At 31.7% G+C, this 21,257-nt stretch overlaps 1 pseudogene; it reads left to right on the top strand.

Annotated features, from left to right (window-relative positions):
• The window catches only part of LOC135133719 (neural-cadherin-like), a 221,691-nt pseudogene that overhangs the window by 41,718 nt on the left and 158,716 nt on the right, over positions 1 to 21,257 (top strand).

Here is a 21,257-nt window from a genome sequence, read left to right as displayed (position 1 = left end):
TTCGAGTTTCCAATTTTTCGATTCTTCAATTTTTTTTCGAATTTTAAATTTTTCGATATTTTAGTTTTGGATTTTTCAATATTTTGATTCGATTTTTCGAGATCTTCTCCCAAAATCGAAATACATATTTAAAAATTGGAAAATCAAAGAATCGAAATATTCACAAATTCCAAAACTAAAGTATTGAAAAATTGAAGAATCGAAAAACTGAAAAATCGTAAAGTCGAAAAATCAAAAACTTGAGAAATTGAAAAACTGAAACATCAAAAAATCAAAATATTGAAAAATCAAAAAAATCAAAGTTTAAAAATCGAAAAAGTAAATCGATTTTTCAATTTGTAAGTTTTAGAGTTTTTAATTTTTCAGCTTTTCGATATTTTAATGTTTCAAATTTTTTGATTTCTTAATTTTTCGACTAACCGATGTTTTGGTTTTTTAAAAAGGACAGTTGTGACCCTCGAGAAGGTTTTACGTTCTTAAAAAAAGACATTTGAAGCCCCCGAGAAAGTTTTACATGTTGCCATTTTTCGCTTGTCCAATTTTTCGTTTTTTGAGATTTTCGTTTTTTCCAATCCTTTAGTTTTTCGATTTTTAATTTTTCGATTTTTCAACTATTTGCATCAAAAAATGGAAAAATTGACAACTTGGAAAATTGAAATATCAAAAATTGGAAAACGAAGAAGTATGAAATGAAAACTTTGAAAAATATGAAAATTGGGAATCAAGAACTTGAACAATGCATGGAACGAAAATTTGAAAAACCGAACAATTAAGAATTTAGAAAATTTTTGCAAAATTGAAAAAATTTATTTGATTAGTTGTAAAATAGAAACATTGAAAATTGAGAAATCGGATAATCGGATAAATAAGAAGTCCAAAAATTGAAAATTTGAATAAAAAGAAAAGTATAAATCAAAAACCTGAAAAATTGGGGAAACAAAAAATTGGAAAATCAAAAAATTAAAAATTAGGAAACCAAAAATCCGAAAAATTTGGAACTCGTGAAATTGAAAAATTGAAAAAATTAAACCTACAAAAACAAAAAATTATGACACATTCGAGAAAATGAAGATTTAAAAATCCGGCAAATGAAAAATAAAAATCAAGAGGATTTGATTTTGTAAACTCTTCGACTTTTCATTTTCAATTTTTCAATTTTTCGATTTTTCAACTTTTGAATGTTTCAATTTTAGAAAACGAAAAACTGAAAAAGTTAGATGTGAAGAAATTGAGAAATGAAAAAATTAAATTTGATCAAACCAAAAATTATAAAACCGAAACATTGAAAACTGGAAAAATTGAAAAATTAAAAATTGAGAAATCAAAAATCGAAAAAGGAAACATTGTACATAATATCGAAAAATTCAAGAAATTATGATACAAAATCGAGAAACTGACGATTAAAAATCGGGCAAATGAAACACAAAATTCAAGAACTTGAAAAATTGAAGAAACAAAAAACTGAAAAATCAATCATTTGAAAATTGAGAAACAGGAAAATTAGAGAATGTAAAATTGTAATATGGAAAATTTGCAACACAGGAAAATTGTAAATTGAAAAATTAAAAAATTTCGAAATCGAGTAATTGAAAAATTAAAAAAATTAAAGTTGCAAAAACGAGAAACTATGAAACCGAAATAACGAAAGAAAACGAAAAAATTAAATATGCTGATATTGAAAAATTGTAAAATTAAATAAAAAGGAAAAACGATTTTTGATTTTGTGAACTATTCGAGTTTTCATTTTCAATTTTTCGATTTTCCAACTTTTGAATATTTCAATTTTTAGAAAAACCCCGAGGTTTCACATTAAAAAAAAGACATTTAGGGCTCCCGAGAAAGTCGAGTAAATTCATCAATAAAAAATTTGTTATAACACAAAAAAAAAAGAGAAAAAAAGAAAAACGAAAGACCAAGTTTGGAATCAAACGCGCGGCATCCGGTATACTAAAAATGAATACAGACACTAGACACACAAACAGACAGACAGACGGAAACGGGAGACTCAATAATTCTTCAAAATATCAATTTTGGGAACTTTTTGGTTTCTGGATTTCTCTGATTTTCGATTTTTTAACTTTTAGTTTCCTTAGTTTGTCGATTTCTGTATTTTTCGGATTTCGATTTTAAAATTTTTCAACTTTTAAAAAATTTTTGATTTTTCAGTTTTTCTATTTTTCGGTTTTTTGACTTTTCGAAAATCATTTTTTCCGGTTGCTTATGTTTTTTAAATGACGAGTGATCAAAAAGTTTTAAAATTAGAGTTGATCATGGAAATATTTATTTGTCATGTCTGATTAAAATATAGTAAGTATATATTTCATCATCATTTTTTCAACTAGTTTCAATTTTTTGACCTGATGCATGAAATAAGAAATAAATTTTAAAACAAATTGTATAACAAAAAAAGTTACAATTAGCGCTTGTTTTTACTTTTTTCACATTCTAGATTCAATTATTAGTTTCCACTCCCACTCGACAGAAGAACATAATTAGCCCCGCCCACCCACCCTGTCTCCTTATACGGAACAGAAATAAAATTAGTCACGTTAGAATGAGAAGAGGGGGGAGGTGGGCGGGGCTAGTACTTGCCAAGATAAGACTGATTTTGGCAAATCACATACCTTCCAAGAAAATAGAGGGCGGGTGGGCGGGACTAGTATTTGATAAGATAGTACTGACTTTGGCAAATCACATACCTTCCAAGAAAATAGAGGGCGGGTGGGCGGGGCTAGTACTTGCTAAGGGAGTAATTTCAAATTGGGTTTGCGAAATCACAAGTGCCATTGCTACGGCAATTTCAATGACAGTTATAGATTTATCAATTTTTTTTTGCTTTAATTTTCTTCGATTTTTCAATTTTTCGGAATTTCAGTTTTAAATATTTCCATTCTTGGATTTTTTGACTTCTTGATTTTTCACTTCTTCTATGTTTTCTTCGACTTCTCGGTTTTAGATTTTTCGGTTTTTCAGTCTTCTGATTTTTACGATTTTTAAATTTTTGAGTTTTCAATTTTCCGGTTTTTAACTTTTTTGACTTGCCAGTTTTCAATTTTTAGATTCCGAAGATTCCATTTTTAGAATTTGGGCTATTTTGATTTCTCATTTTTTTTTTTATTTTTCAGCTCCTTAACTTTTGGACTTCTCGATTTCTCGATTTCTCGATCTTTTTATATTTCGTTTCTAGATGTTTAAGCTTTTCACTTTTTCGATGTTTTTTTGATGTTTCAATTTCTCGGTTTTTCAATTTTTCAACTTTTCGATTTTTCAATTTTCCGATTTTCAGGTTTTCAGTTTTCCTTTTCTCAATTTACTGATGGGATTTTTCAATTTTCCACACTTCAAGTTTTGTTCGATTTTTCAGTTTTTAAATATTTCGAAATTATGTGTCAATTTCTCGATTTTTCAATTTTGCAATTCTCCAACTTTTCAATTTTTGATGTTTCAATATTTCTATTTTTTAAATTTGGATTTTTCGACTTCGATTTTTCCGATTTTTAAACATTTGGACTTCGATTTTTCAATTTTCCGATTTCTCAATTTTCTTCGATTTTTCCATTTTTCGATACATATTTTAGTTTTGGCTTTTTTTTCTTTTCGGTGATTGATTTTATCCGAACTGAATGAAATGAATGATTTTATAGTGAACAGAAATAAAATTAGTCGTTAGAATGGGAAGAGGGGGGGGAGGGCGGGGCTAGTACTTGCCAAGATAAAACTGATTTTGGCAAATAACATACCTTCCAAGAAATAGAGGTCGGGTGGGCGGGGCTAGTATTTGATAAGATAAGACTGATTTTGGCAAATCACATACTTTCCAAGAAAATAGAGGGCGGGTGGGCGCGGCTAGTATTTGATAAGAAATATTGATGTTGGCAAATGGCATACCTTCCAAGACAACAGAGGGCGGATGGGTGGGGCTAGTATTTGAGTGGATAAGACTGATTTTGGTATTTTTATCATTTTCGATCATTTTTCAACTGCTTCCGAAAATTAGTTAAAGACATGTTTTTGTAGATTTCGATATCCAGAAGTCATTTTCATCTTCGTTTCTTCGGAAAATCTTACCGTTCTTCCAAAATCGCTAATTGAAATATAGCGGCTTTTACAGTTTCGGCAAAATAGCTCGGTATAAAAATTTTGAGAATAAAAAAGAAATTATTATTAATTTTTGTTTTACGAAATACAATTGTTTCAACAATGTAATTTATAATTTTTTAAAATTTACAGAAATGTTTAAAAATTGTTTATTTGGAGCAATGAGAGGTCAGATCGCGTTAGGTCAAGTCAGGTCAAGTGGATGAATAATGAAATATATTTTATAGCGAATAGTATAACAAAAAAAGTTAAGATTAGCGCTTTTTTTTACTTTTTTCACATCCTAGACTCTATTATGAGATTCCATTCCCAGTCTACAGAAGAACATAATTAGCCCCGCCCACCCACCCTGTCTCTTTTTCAGTGATTGATTTTATCCGAACTGAATGAAATGAATGATCTTGTACTGAACAGAAATAAAATTAGTCGTTAGAATCAGAAGAGGGGGGTGGGCGGGGCTAGTACTTGCCAATATAAGACTGATTTTGGCAAATCACATACCTTCCACGAAAATAGAGGGCGGGTGGGCGGGGCTAGTATTTGATAAGATAAGACTGATTTTGGCAAATCACATACCTTCCAAGAAAATAGAGGGCGGGTGGGCGGGGCTAATATTTGATAAGATAATACTGATGTTAGCAAAGGACATACCTTCCAAGAAAATAGAGGGCGGGTGGGTGGGGCTAGTACTTGCTAAGATAAGACCGATTTTGGCAGATGACATATCCTCTAAGAAAATAGAGGGTGGGTGGGTGGGGCTAGTATTTGATAAGATAATACTGATGTTGGCAAATGATATACCTTCTCAAGGGTAGCAAAGGACCACCACATCTAGTGTTTCTTTCTAACTTGACATCGCTGTCAGTGTGTCCACACTCTTAAAACTGCTATATACGTCAAGGTACTCCACTTTCCCATCGCCAACCCAACCGCGCAGTCCGGCTTCGCCCCATTTCCCGGAACTCGCGCACTTTTAATTTTAAAAACAAATTTAAGCGCAAACATTATTCATTTTATGGAATTGACTTCTGTGTGTCCTCGTCGCCATCCTAATTAAAACGAGCGACGATCCTCTGTGACGCTTTAAATATTCATTACTCGGCGGAAAAGTTTTATTGTCTTGGCGTTTTTAATTATTGTTGGAGCTGCGATGGGCTCACATCCCATCAGGGTCGTTAATTACCACATGTGCATCGTGTCCATGAATTCAAATTTGAGACGGTATCAGTTTCAATTACGCGCGTTTATTTATGTCCCAATTGAAATATTCTTTACGGCCGAATTAAAAGGCCAATTTATCGGACGTCTCTCGGGCCAGGAATCAAAGAGATACCGGGATTTTATGGCCAATTATAATTTTCTAATCGGATGGGATTGCGGCTTAACTCCTCGAAATTAACGCGATTTATATTGGGCGCGTTCTGATTAAAATAAACAGTTCGGGCCGGTAGGAATAACCGGCGGGTCTAAAATTATCACGATGCGAGTCATTATCTAATTTCGTTATTTCTCTATTATTCTTCGGGGTTTTGTTTGTTTGGGGCGGGAGCGGCGCGAGGGGGGTTAGAAAAATAATCGACGGGTGGGTTTGGGAGAATTATGACCTGGCAGGGTTCACTGGATTTTAGTTTGCGAGCGGATGAAGGATTGTGGGCGAGTCCATCGGGCGACTGGCGACTTTCATGTTTGTCTGTCTGAATGTTATTTTTGCATAATTTATCCGTTCATGGCGCCTCCCCAGGAATTTGCGTCATCTTACAATTTTGTCTAATAAAAAAATGTTAGTTAAGTGTTAAAAGTAACGTAGTCCCCTGAACTTGTGGTTTATGAAACCGTATTGAATTTTTATCCTAGACATCGAAATTTTTGCGGAAAAAACCAAAACCGTAGATATATAACAATTTTTCGATTCGATTTTTCGATGTCTCTTCCTCCTTCTCCCAAAATTTAAATATTGAAAGGCTAAAACATCAAAAAATTGAAGCATTAAAAAATCCAAAATTTACCTAAAAGTCGAAAAATTGAAAAATCAAAAAAGTAAAAAAGCGAGAAATCGAAAAATTGAATCGAAAAATTGAAAAATCCTAACACCAAAGTATCGAAAAATTGAAGGACGGAAACATTGAAAAATGTTAAACTGACACAAAAAATCGAAGTCGAAAAATCGAAAATTAAAACAATCGAAAAACTGAAATTTCAAAAATTTGAAAAATTGCAGAAATGAAGACCTGAAATATGGAAAAACTGAAACATCAAAAAACGAAATACTGAAAACTAAAAAATCTAAAATTTAAAAATCGAAGAACTGAAAAGTCGAAAAAGAAAATCAATTTTTGGTTTTAAGTTCTTTAAGTTTTTTTTTGTCATTATTTTGGTTCTTCAATTCTTAGAGTGTTGCTTTTTCGATTTTCCGATTTTTTAATTTTTCGCTTTTTTAGTTTACCGGTGTTTCAGTTTTGGGATTTTCCAATTGTTCGAGTTTTCAATTTTTCGATTCTTCATTTTTTTTTCGAATTTTCAATTTTTAGTTTTGGATTTTTCAATATGTTGATTCAATTTTTCGATTTCTTCTTCTCCCAAAACTGAAATATATAGAAATTGAAATACCAAAAAATCGAAATAATTAAAAATCCCAAAACTAAAGTACCAAAAATTGAAAAATTGAAGAAAATTGAAGAATCGAAAATTAAAAAAATCGAAAAATTGAAATACCAAAAACTTCGAAAATTGAAAAAATCGAAAAATTGAAATATCAAAAACTTGAAAAATTGCAGAAATGAAGAACTGAAATATGGAAAAACTGAAACATCAAAAAACGAAATACTGAAAATTAAAAAATCTAAAATTTAAAAATCGAAGAACTGAAAAGTCGAAAAAGAAAAGTAATTTTTGGTTTTAAGTTTTTTAAGGTTTCAATTTTTGATTTTTTGACATTTCAAATTTTCGATATTTCAGTTTTGGGATTTGTCATTGTTTTGGTTCTTCAATTTTTAGAGTTTTGGTTTTTCGATTTTCCGATTTTTTAATTTTTCGCTTTTTTAGTTTACCGGTGTTTCAGTTTTGGGATTTTCCAATTGTTCGAGTTTTCAATTTTTCGATTCTTCAATTTTTTTTCGAATTTTCAATTTTTAGTTTTGGATTTTTCAATATGTTGATTCAATTTTTCGATTTCTTCTTCTCCCAAAACTGAAATATATAGAAATTGAAATACCAAAAAATCGAAATATTGAAAAATCTCAAAACTAAAGTATCAAAAAATTGAAAAATTGAAGAATCGAAAATTAAAAAAATCAAAAAATTGAAGTACCAAAAACTTCGAAAATTGAAAAAATCGAAAAATTTGAATATCAAAAACTTGAAAAATTGCAGAAATGAAGAACTGAAATATGGAAAAACTGAAACATTAAAAAACGAAATATTGAAAATTAAAAAATCTAAAATTTAAAAATCAAAGAACTGAAAAGTTGAAAAAGAAAATCAATTTTTGGTTTTAGGTCTTTTAAGTTTTCAATTTTTGATTTTTTGACATTTCAAACTTTCGATATTTCGGTTTTGGGATTTGTCACTATTTTGATTCTTCAATTTTTAGATTTTTTGATTTTTTGGTTTTTCGATTTCCCGATTTTTTAATTTATCGCTTTCTCAGTTTACTTATGTTTCAGTTTTGGATTTTTCAACATTTTGATTCGATTTTTCGATTTCTTCTTCTTCTCCCAAAACTGACATATTTAGAAATTGAAACATCAAAAAATCGAAATATTGAAAAATCCCAAAACTAAACTATCGAAAAATTGAAAAATGGAAGAAAATTGAAGAATCGAAAAATTGAGAAATCTCGAAATTGAAAACACTAAATTCAGAAATCGAAAAATCAAAAAATCGAAGTCGAAAAGTCGAAGAATTAAAATACCAAAAACTTGCAAAATCGAAAACTTGAACAATTGATGAATTGAAAACTGCAACATCAAAAACTCAAAATATTGGAACGTCAAAAAATCTAAAATTTAAAAATCGAAAAAGTAGATCGATTTTTCAATTTTTAAGTTTTAGTTTTTTTAAATTTTTCAGTTTTTTGATATCTTGATTTCTAGATTTGTGGGTTTCTGGATTTTTCAAGTTTTTTTACTTTTTGACCTTTCGAATTCGATTTTTTGACTTTTCGATTTCTCGATCTTTCCGTTTCGGGATTTTTCAATTTTTCGATATTTCAGTTTTGGGATTTTTCAAAATTTCGACTCTTCGATTTTTTAAATTCTCCAGTTTTCGATTTCTGGATTTTTCATTTCTTCAATGTTTTTTTCGACTTTTTGGTTTTAGATTTTTCGCTTTTTCAGTTTTCTGATTTTTACAGTTTTTATGTTTTTTTCAACTTTCCGGTTTTTAACTTTTTCGATTTGTCAGTTTTTGAATTTTTCGATTTTTAGATTTCTATGATACGATTTTTCGATTTTGGGCTATTTTTTGACCTTTAAACTTATTGATTTTTCGATCTTTTTGTGTTTCGTTCCTCGATGTTTAAGTTTTTCATTTTTTCGATGTTTTTATTTTTCGATTTCTCGGTTTTTCGATTTCTCGGTTTTTCGATTTTTCAACGTTTCAGCTTTTTAATTTTTCAATTTATCAATTTTCCGATTTTCAGGTTTTCAATTTTTCGTTTCTCAATTTACTGATGATTCAGTTTCGGGATTTTTCAATTTTCCATTCTTCAATTTTTATTCGATTTTATAAATTTTTAAATATTTCGATTTCTCTATTTTTCGATTCACCAATTTTTTAACTTTTTGATTTTTTAGGTTTTTGATATTTAAATGTTTAGATTAGTTGAAGTTCGATTTTTCGACTTCGATATTTCGAATTTTCGCCCTTTCGACTTCAATTTTTCTATTTTTAGGGTTTTCGATTTTTCGAACTTTTCATTTTTCAGTTGGAAAATTAAAAAACAAAAGAAGTAAAAAATCGCGAAATCGAAAAATGGAATCGAAATAATGTGTAATCCCAAAATAAAGGATCGAAAAATCTAAAAATCGTAGTCGAAAAGTCGAAAAATAAAAACATTTAAAATTCAAAAATTGAAAAAGTATAGTATTCTTCGTTCTTAAATTTTAGATGTTTAATTTTTCAATTTTCTATTTTTTGAGGTTTCAGTTTTTCGATATTTCAGTTTTTCGATATTTTCGTTTTTGGATTTTTCACTATTTGCATTCTTCAATTCCTCGATTTTTAAAATATTTCGATTTTCTAAATATTCGATTTTTTCATTTTTCGATTTTTCAATTTTTCGATTTCCCAGTTTTCTTAATTTTTTCCACTTTTCGGTATATATTTTAGTTTTGGAATTTTTCGATATGTATTTCGATTCAATTTTTTTATTTCTTCTCCCAAATTTGAAATTTTGAAAAATGGTAACATCAAAAAATTGAAAAATTAAAAAATCGAAAATTTAAAAATCGAAAAATTAAAAAATCAGAAAAGTAAAAAATCGAGAAATCGAAAAGTGGAATCGAAATAATGAATAATCCCAAAACTAAAGTATCGAAAAATTGAAAAATCTAGAAGTTGAATCGTCGTAAAATCAAAAAATCCAAGTCGACAAATCGAAATTTTGAAAAATAAAAAAATCTAAAATTTAAAAATTGAAAAATCGAAAAAGTAAACCGATTTTTTCAATTTAAGTGTTAGATTTTTTAATTTCTCAATGTTTTGATTTCTTGATATTTCAGTGTTTCACCGTTTAGATTTTTCGATTTTTCAATTTTTGTATTTTCTAAATTTTCGATTTTTCGGTTTCGATTTTTTGATTTTTCGACTTTTTGATTTTCCATTTTTCGATACATATTTTTGTTTTAGAATTTTTCTATATTTTGATTAGATTTTTCTATATTTCGATTCGATTTTTCGATTTCTCCTCCCCCTAAAATCGTAATACCGAAAAATTGAACCATCAAAAAATTGAAAAATTAAAAGATCTAAAATTTAAAAACCCAAAAATGGAACATCCGAAAAAGTAAAAAATCGAGAAATCGAAAAACGTAATCGAAATAAGGAATAATCCCAAAACTAGAGTATCGAAAAATTGAGAAATCAAGAAACTAAATAATCGAAAAATAAAAAAATCCTAGTCGAAAAATCTAAAATTTTAAAAATCGAAATTTCGAAAAATAAAAAAATCTAAAATTTAAACATTGAAAAATTGGAAAAGTAAATCAGTTTTTTCAATTCAAGTTTTAGATTTTTTGACTTTTCAATGCTTCGATTTCTTGTTATTATACCTAGTTTTTGGATTTTTCGACTTTTCGAGTTCTCAATTTTCTTCGATTTTTCCATTTTTCGTTACATATTTTAGTTTTTGGATTTTCTCTATATTTCGATTCGATTTTTCGATTTCTCCTCCTCCTAAAATTGAAATATCGAAAAATTGAAACATCGAAACATTGAAAAATTAAAAAATGGAAAAACCGAAAAAGTAAAAAATCGTGAAATCGACAAATGGGATCGAAATAATGAATAATCCCAAAACTAAAGCATCGAAAAATTGAAAAATCGAAGAAAATTGTAGATTCGAAAAATTGAAAAATCGCGAAATTGGAACACCGGTAAATCGCGAAATCAAAAAATCGTGAAGTTGAATTGTCTAAAATTTAAAAAATTGAAATATTAAAAAAAAATAGAAAATTTAAAATTCGAAAAATTGAAACATCGAAAAAGTAAACCGATTTTTCATTTTTAAGTTCTAGAATATTTAATTTTTAAAGTTTTCGATTTTTTGATGTTTCAATTTTTCAATATTTCAGTAGTTGAAATTTCCACAATTTCGATTCTTCAATTCTTTGATTTTTCAGTTTTCCGAGTTATTAAATTTTTTGGATTTAGATTTCTCGATTTCCTCGATTTTTCGGTTCTCCGATATTTCTATTTTACAATTTTTCGAATTTTTAAATTTTTGGGTTTTCTGTTTATTGATTTTTTGATTTTTCCATTTATTTATTCGATTTCTTGCCATTTCGGGTTTTCAAATTCCAAATTTTTCAATTTTTCCATTTTTTTGATGTTTTGATTGCTCGATCTTCGATTTTTCGGTTTTTCAATATTTCGATTTTTAAAATTTTTGATTTTTAAAAATTGCGATTCTTGAAATTAAAAAACTGAAATTTGTGCTCCACGGGAGTACCATTGGTTTTTCGCGATTTTTGGGCTGCACTTCCGGGGCTAGGAAAGTTCTCTCGAAATACCCTTCAACCAATTTTTTCCGGCTTGTAACCTGAACCAGACGCTTCGAAATATAATACATCGAGCTGCAGCGCTTTTGATTGAAAGCCCTGAAACGCATATGTAAATTTTTACAATCCTGTGGAGGCCCTCGCCCCAGGAGAAATAAATACCGTGATCGAGGGCGAGGTGAGAAATGTTCGACATGATTATTTTAATAATAGCGCCCGGTTTTTCTCATTTCCACGATTTTAGGTTTTACGAGTTTACGCAATAATTTTACGCGCGTATTTATTCCCGCCAAACGGGCTAATTTATCTAGGAATAAATATACTAGAGAGTTACGGAGAAAATAAAATAAATGCGTGTTTAGCACCAGTTAACCCGCGTAGGCGCAATCCACAGCGTTAAAGACACTCCAGGAAAGCAAAAAAATTCACCATAACAAGAATCCAGTTCCTAACCGTTCTGCAAAAATTACTAGCGTTGTTATGTTGCGCCTAATTCGAATCTCTTCGTGGGAACCGAATTCTTCATTAAAACCTTAACTAGTTTTTTCTCAAGCTCACCGAATCATGAAACGTATCTTCTTTCCGGAAACAGTATGCGGTCGCGTTTACGAGATTATCTCCGCAAGAATCGAGCACTCAGTGCTCCCAAATTCCGAGTTTATTAGTCGACTCGTTCCCTTTAACGGCGCGCCAAAGGGCCCGAATTGCCTCTAATTAAGAATATCGCAATCGGTTTTACGACTAATCATCACGGAATCGCCGAAATAACTGATCGAAATAAAGAAATCCATCGAGTTCGTGGAATGACAACCGGTTATGGACGAGCGGAAGAGCAAATTGAATTTCGCATTTAATTACGACTTTTGCTGGACAGTTTCTTTGCTTTAGGGCGGAGGGTCGTTAGATAGGGAGCATCGAGATATATGGGATGGGTTGCGAGAAATATTGGACGATGTTGTGGGGGTTGTTTTTGTACGAATTGATTTTCGAAGGAACAGATTTCATATCATAATTCAATCGTTTTCAATCAGAGTAGTTAGCACAAGTAGATCAGAGTAGTGTAGATCATTTTTCGGGTCATTGGTCTTAGTACCCGTAACGATAGAATCCTTGCCTGAATTCCGGGGATTTCCGGTCTAGTGGTGGGTCCAAACATAACAATAGGCAATAAAGCGGCTTCAGTCTAGCTTTCGCTCCTCTCCTTAACTTCCCGAATTTTGCAGCCCCCTAATTGAGGAAAACTCCGAAAACCCAGCGATAAAAGCTCCTCCGGCCTCCGCGAACCCGTGTTCCATTTCGGCCCGCCTCCCCTACCGAGAGAAACGACCTTCGCCGATTGTATTTCCCTTTTCGTAAACCCGGCACGACGGAAACGTAGAAACGTAAAGTTGAGAATTGAATTATCCGCATTAGGTCCCGCCGTCTCGATGTGCATTGTGGAAGTCCGGTAAAAAGCTCACGGCTGGAAGTTGAGCTTTTCGCCGATAAATTCGTTTAGTGCGCTTGCCCGCCAACCAAATAAGATTTCTATAATAAATTGCGGTCTAGCGGGGCTAATAACGCCGCCGCCGCCGCCGCCGCCGACTCAGAAACAACATCGCAATTTGCCGATGTCTTGCACGCAAATGCACTGATCGATTCTGTTCTTCCTCGGGTTGTGCGATTAAATTAGCCGGGGCACTACATCAAATTAAAAATTTATCGCCTGTGCGCCCAGGGCTGTCGTAACGCGGGCAGGCGGCGCGGAATTGAGGCCTTAATTTATTATGGAGAAGTATTGCCGTCTGATCGCAGGAAGGTTGTTTGCGATGTGTTGCTTTTCAGCGGACGATAAACACGAACGAACTTGTTTGGGGGGCGGTGGACGTTTTGACACGTGTTGGGGCTTGTTCGGACGGGAGGTACAGGTTGCGGCGGGTTTTGGTACCGAGAGTGGCGGCGTGTCGAATTTTGACTTGTCGTCCCCTAATTTAAAAATGTTTTGGTCCATAACTTTTTTATTACTGACGCTACGAGAAAAAGTCGTTAATAAAAGTTGTAGAGAATGGTATTGTCGACAAAAATGGTTCCTACAAATTTTTTGTGACGTTCATGGTTACGGAGATAAATAAAAAAAATCGTTGTGCCCGATTGATTAGGGACGACATTCGGGCTCAATGGTTTTTTTGACGTATCTCCGTAATCGTTCTTCTGACGAAAAAATTGTCAGGAGAATTTTTATAGATAATATTGCTGTGTACAACTTTTATTAATAACTTTTCTGCGTACAATGAATATTAAAGAAGATATGGGCGAAATAATTTTAAAATTAGGGGACGGCGAACTAATGTTACGTAGAAGTATTGCCGTCTGATCTTATACGGTTGTTCGAACTGACGCTGGATGTCGTCGAGGTTCTTGGTACCGCCACCTTGAAAATGTGAAAGGAAACCCGGAATTTCGAATCTTAACCGTATCGTCCCCTAATTTAAAAATATTTTGGTCCATAACTTTTTTATTATTAATGTTACGCAAAGAAGTCATTAATAAAAGTTGTAGAGAATGGTATTGTCTATAAAAATGATGTTCACGAATTTTTTGTCAGACTCACGGTTACGGAAATAAATCAAGAAAATCCTTGTGCCCGAATGATTAGGGACATCATTCGGGCTCAATGGTTTTTTCGACGTATCTTCGTAATCGTTCTCCTGACAAAAAAATTGTTAGAAGCATTTTTATAGATAATTTTACTGTGTACAAGTTTTGTGCATCACTTTTCCACGTATAATGAATATTAAAGTAGATATTGGTGAACAAAATTTAAAATTAAGGGACAGCAAACTATTTATTATGTAGAAGTATTGCATAAGGTTAGTCGAACGGACGCTGGATGTTGTGGCGGTTCTTGGTAGCACCACCTTGAAAATGTGAAAGGAAACCAGGAATTTCGAATCCTCTTCGTTTGGTCCCCTAATTTTAAAATGTTTAGGTTTATAACTTTTTTATTATTAATGCTACGTAAGAGAGTTGTGAATTAGAGTTGTAGAGAATGGTATTATCTACAAAAATAGTTCTTACAAATTTTTTGTCACACTCATGGCTGCGGAGATAAATCAAGAAAATCGTTGTGCCCGATTGATTGGGAACGTCATTCGGGCTCAATGGTTTTTTTGACGTATCTCTGTAACCGTGCGTCCCACGAAAAAAAATTTGTGAGAAGCATTTTTATAGGTAATGTTGCTGCGTACAACTTTTGTTAATAAATTTTTTATGTAACTAGAATATTAAGAAAGATATGGGCGAAACAATTTTCTAATTAGGGGACGGCGACCTTAAAGGCGAGACAACTCTGGGTTGGGTATTCGAGGGCGGCGTTTTCGCTGTTGCGCGGGGCCAAGCCGGCCCTGAATAATTGAGGCTTGCCCCAGGCGCTAAAACTAATAACGATAGTGGCTTAACGAAGGCGTGCGGCAGGGGGGCAATGAATAAAATTTACGCTGGGCGCCGGAATGCGGCAAAAAGTGTAAAATTTAGTTTATTAAGTAAATAAATTGCCGGCTTCATTGTGCGGCCGTGATAAATTCATTCGGTGCTAACGGATTTTTTAATTTCGTTATTTATGTGACGTTAATGGCACCGTTTTGTTTAATTAATCGATGCTAGTGGGTTGGATTAGGCTGTTTATGGGTTAATCTAAGTTTAAATCTTGTCTGTTTTTGAGATTGGACGCGCGCTATGAAATATTACAGGCAGCGGAGCGGTTTGATTACGGGTTAATTGAGTGAAAAAGTTCGGAATTTGTTGAAAAATGTTCTCAATTATTTGCTTTGTTGCATCGCGCCAATTAGTGTCGGACGGAGGCGCGTTTTTACGGATGGAGATTTATGGCAAAAACAGGAGGATGTTTCATCGACGCATTAAATATTTTATTAAAAGTTTTATGATGGTTGTAACGATTGCGGTGCTTTTTTCGCGAGATGGTCTCAAGTGTGGAGACTTAGTAAGATGAAAGTTGATGGGTGATGAGAAGCAGGCGCACTTGAAACACCATGCGAAGTCTCATTCATGTCCATATATTTGGCACTAAAATCTAAATCGAACTTCGTTTTGTAAATTCCAGTTGTGAATTATTTATCGAATTTCTTCCAGAGTTTCCAAACACCTGTACATCATTTTTTATTGGCGTCGTACCTTTCGTCGAGTTAACAGCGTGCCAAATTTGCGAAAACCGTCGATGTCAAAGTTCAACCCCCGTCTATTTGACAAGCCCTACCCTAACCCGCCTCTCCTATATTAAAAAACTTGCGCGCTTTCCACCCCTGTCAATTCCACGTCAATACTGCTCCTCTTCAATTTAAAGAAAAAACTTCACAAGAATTATTTTATTATTCCCCAGCTCCACGCGTACATCATAAAACATGAGTTTCCCGTCCAAAAATGTAAATTCGCGCGGTTATCCCTTGTCGGCGGGCGATCCCGGCCTAAACGATTTTTTGATATCGGCTTTAGGAGATCGCATTGATATACACCAACCGAAGACGCGAAATACTCGAGGCGGGCGTCGATATGCGGCAATTACGCGCCGATTCCGCATTAATAAAATCGCAAATTCTACACTTTTTCTTCGCCCCGAGCACGTGAACATCCGCTCCAGCAATCCTAATAAAGCGCTCTCGATTTATCGCCTTCCGGCGCGAGAACTCCGCATTATTCCCCGCGATAAAGTGAATAATATGAGCGATCCGCGGCAGACAGCGGCGCCATCATCGAAGAACGATGGCCAATTGTCTCGCGATTTTCCAAAATCGCCGCTGGATTGGGCGCAGATGCGGAAAAACATAAATTCTAGAGGGAAGGAAGCAGTTTGTTGATGACAACGATGACGAAAAAACGCCGGATTGATACGGGCGATTTGCAGTCTATAACGTCGGGGATAATGTGTAGTAGTGGAGATTTTCGAAGGAGCGGCACAAACGTGTGCCGCTCTTCATTTAGCTTCATGCCACTTTTATTTGCCAGGACTATACTTTAATTCACCTTCGAACTATTGAGTCAGAAATGTAAAGGAATCTCGCCAGACAACAATAAAGAACAAGAAAGTATTTAGACTGCTTGATTTACGAATGGAGCTAGCGAATATCCTGCTTTTAAAAATCCGTGTCACGGAGTATTTCCTGACTCCATCAGACGTTTTTGGTCTATTTTTCTAGCAACAACGCTCTATCCTATCGCCTCCATATATGTCTCGCTCCATCGAACAAAGATTCGTTTACCACAGCAACGAAATGGGAATTTTTAGTCGAGACAGTAAGGGCCAGTGGGACGCGACTGTCACGTATTGTATGCATTATTACTCGTATCTGTCTGGAGGCAAGGACCGGTTACGAAACTTTAGGTGAAAGGTTGAAACAAGATCTAGTAGTCTTGGAACGGGTTAGCTTGCAATTTTTTGCTAATTTATGAAAATAAGACACAGTTGTTGTTGCGGTGTCACAACATATTTTATAGTCTAGGAAAAAAAATCATTTGTCAAGAAACATTACGTCGCCACGTTGATTAAGATAACAGAGAATGACTAAGAGCGACCAGTGAAGGAATTAATTAAATTCGACTTGATAGAAGCATTTTAATTTGACCCTACGAGACATGTCATTCATTCAATTAGTAGTCAAGCTAAACGTGTCAACGGCATTTTTTACGGCGGGTTTAAAATAAATTTGTTTTTTAATCAACCTGTCTTGTTATGAGAAAGCGTGTTAAAGTTTAATAATGGATCAATGAATTTATATAGCTATTTCTAATTTCTATAGATCTATATTTCAGCCAAGACGCGGCTAAAACAAGTCTTAAAAATTATCAGCTCAAATGTCACACTATTTCAGTAATTTTCATTTTTGTTCTAATCCTCTTATTCCACACATATGTAAAATAATTAATAACATTTTAACGCTTTTTACAACTTATCTTCCTGAAAAATATTTTCGATTTCTTTAGATCTGTATTTCTTCTGAAATAGGGCGAAAAACTGATCTACTTTTAAGAGTTTTCAGCCTAACTGTCAAATTTTTCAGCTACATTTTTTATCATTCTTTTATTCCGAACTGGCGCAAGAAAGTCGGTAAAATTTTCTCACATCTCGCAAACTTAGGTTTCTGAGAAATAACTCAGATTGTTATAGATTTAGTTTTCAGCTCAACTGTCAAAATATTTCAATAATTTTTATTCTTGTTCTCATTTTCTTATTTCACACAGTTGCAAATTAATCAAGAACATTTTAACGATTTTTATAAAATATGTTCTTGAAAAATATTTTTGATTTATTTAATTTTGTATTTCTTCGGAAATATGGTGTAAAAATTGATCTATTTCTAAAAGTTTTCAGATTAACTGTCAAATTTTTCAGGTATATTTTTATGTCTTTCTCTTGTTCCGAACTTTTATGTCTTTCTCTTGTTCCGAACTGGCGCAAGAAAATCTATAAAATTTTCTCACATGTCACGAAATATCTTCCTGAAAAATAATTCAGTTTGCTATAGATTTGGTTTTCAGCTCAACTGTTAAAATATTTCAGTAATTTTTTATTCTTCTTCTCATTTTCTTACTCCACACAGATGCAAAATAATCGAGAATATTTTAACGATTTTTATAAAATATGTTCGTGAAAAATATTTTTGATTTCTTTAAATTTTTATTTCTTGTGAAATATGGCGAAAAACTGATACATTTCTAAAAGTTTTCAGCTTAACTGTCAAATTTTTCAGGTATATTTTTATCTCTTTCTCTTATTTAGAACTGGCGCAAGGAAATCTATAAAATTTTCGCACATGTCACAAACTATGTTCCTGAAAAAGAATTCAGATTGTTATAGATTTGGTTTTCAGCTCAACTGTCAAAATATTTCAGTAGTTTTTATTCTTCTTCTCATGTTCTTATTCCACACAGATGCAAAATAATCTAAGAATATTTTCACAATTTTTATAAAGTATATTTTTTGAAAAATATTTTTGATTTCTTTAGGTTTGTATTTCTTCTGAAATATGGTGAAAAACTCATCTATTTCTAAAAGTTTTCAGCTTAACTGTCGAATTTTTCAGCACCCTTTTTTTCTCATTCTCTTATTGCGCATTAGCGCAAGAAAATCGATAACATTTTCTCACATTTTACAAAATATGTTCCTGAAAAATAATTCAGATTGTTATAGATTTGGTTTTCAACTAAACTGTCAAAATATTTGAGTAATTTTTATTCTTGTTCTCATTTTCTTATTCCACACAGATATAAAATAATCAAGAACATTTTAACGATTTTTATAAAATATGTTCTTGAAAAATATTTCTGATTTCTTTAGATTTGTATTTCTTCTGAAATATGGTGAAAAACTCATCTATTTCTAAAAGTTTTCAGCTTAACTGTCCAATTTTTCAGCCATATTTTTTCTCTTTCTCTTATTTCGAACTGGCGCAAGAAAATCGTTAAAATTTTCTCACATGTCACAAAATATGTTCCTCAAAAATAAATCAGATTGTTATAGATTTAGTTTTCAGCTCAACTGTCAAAATATTTCAGTAATTTTTATTCTTGTTCTTTATTTTCTTACTCCACACAGATGCAAAAGAATCGAGAATATTTTAACGATTTTTATAAAATATGTTCTTGAAAAATATTTTAGATTTCTACAAATTTGTATTTCTTCTGAAATATGGTGAAAAACTGATCTATTTCCAAAAGTTTTCAGCTTAACTGTCAAATTGTTCAGGTATATTTTTTTCTCTTTCTCTTATTCCGAACTGGAGCAAGAAAATCTATAAAATTTTCTCACATGTCACAAAATATGTTCCTGAAAAATAATACAGATTGTTACAGATTTAGTTTTCAGCTCAACGTCAAAATATTTCAGTAATTTTTATTCTTGTTCTCATGTTCTTATTTCACACACATGCAAAATAGTCGAGAACATTTTAAAGGTTTTTACAAAATAGGTTTCCTGAAAAATATTTTGGATATTTGTAGATTTGTATTTCTTCTGAAATGTGGTGAAAAACTGAACTAATTTGAAAAGTTGGTCAAATTTTTCAGCACTTTATTTTTATTTTTCTCTTATTCCAAGCTGATGTAAGTAAATCGATAAAAGTTTCACACATTTCACATTATATGTTGCTGAACAGCCATTCAGATTGTTATAGATTTAGATTTCTCCTGAAATACGTCGAAAAATTATCATACTTTCAATAGTTTTTAGTTCAAATGTCAAAATATTCCAGTAATATTTATTTTTGTTCCTATTCTCTTCTTTCACACAGTTGTAAAATAATAGAGAACATTTTAACAATTTTTACAAATCATGTTCCTGAAAAAAGAATTAGATTTCTATAGATCTGTATTTCTTCTGAAACAATGCGAAAAACTGATATACTTTTAAATGATTTCAGCCTAAATATAATTTTTTTCCGCAATATTTTTTCTCTTATTCTCTTATTTCGACCTGAAGCAAAAAAGTTGATAGATTGTTCATACATTTTATAAAATATGTTCCTGAACAATTAATCAGACTGTTATAGATTTAGATTTCTCTTGAAACATGGCGAAGAACTGATACAAGTTCACTAGTTTCTAGTTCAACTGTGAAAATACTTCAGTGATATTTATTTATATGTTCTTATCTCTACAGATGTAAAATAATCGGAGAAAATTTTAACGATTTTTACAAAATATGTTCCTGAAAAATGTTTTAGATTTCTGTAGATTTGTATTTCTTCTGAAATGTGGTGAAAAACTGAACTAATTTTAAAAGTTTGTCAAATTTTTCAGCACTTAATTTTTATTGTTCTCTTATGCCAAGCTAACGCAAGCAAATCGATAAGTTTCACACATTTCACGTAATATGTTCCTAAATAGCCATTCAGATTGTTATAGATTTAGATTTCTCCTGAAATACGTCGAAAAATTATCATAATTTCAATAGTTTGTAGTTCAAATGTCAAAATATTCCAGTAATATTTATTTTTGTTCTTATTCTCTTCTTCCACACAGTTGTAAAATTATAGAGAACATTTTAACATTTTTTACAAATCATGTTCCTGAAAAAAGGATTAAGTTTCTATAGATCTGTATTTCTTCGGAAACAAGGCGAAAACTGGTCTACTTTTAAAAGATTTCAGCCTAAATGTAAATTTTTTCAGCAATGTTTTTTCTCTTATTCTCTTATTCCGAACTGAAGCAAAAAAGTTGATACATTTTTCATATATTTTATAAAATATGTTCCTGAAAAATTAATCAGACTGTTATAGATTTAGATTTCTCTTGAAACATGGCGAAGAACTGATATAAGTTCACTAGTTTCTAGTTCAACTGCGAAAATACTTCAGTGATATTTATTTATATGTTCTTATGTCTACAGATGTAAAATAATCGGAGAACATTTTAACGATTTTTACAAAATATGATTCTGAAAAATATTTTAGATTTCTGTAGATTTGTATTTCTTCTGAAATGTGGTGAAAAACTGAACTAATTTTAAAAGTTTGTCAAATTTTTCCGCACTTTATTTTTATTGTTCTCTTATTCCAAGCTGACGCAAGCAAATCGATAAAAGTTTCATACATTTCACGTAATATGTTCCCAAAAAATCATTCAGCATTGTTACAGATTTAGATTTCTCCTGAAATATGTAGAAAAACCTAAATACTTTCAATAGTTTTCAGTTCAAATGTCAAAATATTTCACAAATATTTATTTTTGTTTTTATTCTCTTATTCCACACAGATGCTAAATAATCGAGAACACTTCAACGATTTTTACCAATCATGCCCCTAAAAAATCTATTATATTTCTATTCAATTGTATTTCATCTGAAACAGGGCGAAAACTGATCCACTTTTAAAAGTTTCCAGCCCGATTGTAACATTTTTCAGCTTTTTTTTCTTATTATTTTATTCCGAACTGACGCAAGAAAATCGATAAAAT

The sequence above is a fragment of the Zophobas morio genome, unplaced genomic scaffold, assembly GCF_036711695.1.
Source record: "Zophobas morio isolate AGI-343-1 ecotype UQ-CSIRO unplaced genomic scaffold, CSIRO_AGI_Zmor_V1 ptg000022l, whole genome shotgun sequence".
NCBI lineage: Eukaryota > Metazoa > Arthropoda > Insecta > Coleoptera > Tenebrionidae > Zophobas > Zophobas morio.
This window is presented reverse-complemented; position numbering and strand designations above follow the sequence as displayed.